Below are 677 nucleotides of genomic sequence, written 5' to 3'. Positions count from 1 at the left end.
TCAACAGAACATTCTTATTAAAGAATCATGGAACAAGACGGAGCCTTAGAGTGTCATCTCTAAGCGTGCAGGAGTCAGGCACCACGCTGGGGCCGGATCCTCACGCTGGGAGGGGAGGGGTGAGCCCTCTCCTGTCGTGCTGCTGCCCCTCCCCCCTGTGCCTCCTGCAGGCCTGGACGCCTTGCCCCCCTCCTCAGAGCCAGGCCCACCTTTCGAGGATTCCTCATCTCTGTGTCTTTGTGTTTTGCAGTGATTAGGGCCAAAGCGGTCAGTGAGAAGGAGGTGGACTCTGGAAATGACATTTATGGCAACCCTATCAAGAGGATTCAGTATGAGATCAAGCAAATAAAGGTAAAGCAGACCGCAGCCGGGCGGCGCTGTTGGGCAGAGCCGTGGGAAGACTGCTGGGCTGGCAGGGAGCCTGGGTCCCTGGAACACGGCCCAGCAACCCGTGCAGCAGAAAGCAAGGTTGTCAAGCTGCAGAGAGATCCGATTTTCCTTAATCCATAAATGCCTGAAAAGTTGTGTGGAAATGGCATATTTCCAGCAACTCAAATAATTTCAGAAATGTGCTACCTTTATTTGGGCGGATAATAAATCTGTGGCACTGCCTCCGTTTTTTTTTCCCCCTTTTTGTCTTTTTTCGTGACCGGTAACGGGATCGCAACCCTCGGTGT

Source organism: Galeopterus variegatus, unplaced genomic scaffold (genome assembly GCF_000696425.1).
Source record: "Galeopterus variegatus unplaced genomic scaffold, G_variegatus-3.0.2 Scaffold10649, whole genome shotgun sequence".
Classification (NCBI taxonomy): domain Eukaryota; kingdom Metazoa; phylum Chordata; class Mammalia; order Dermoptera; family Cynocephalidae; genus Galeopterus; species Galeopterus variegatus.
The sequence above is the reverse complement of the archived record's forward strand: the minus strand, read 5'-3'. Positions refer to the sequence as shown.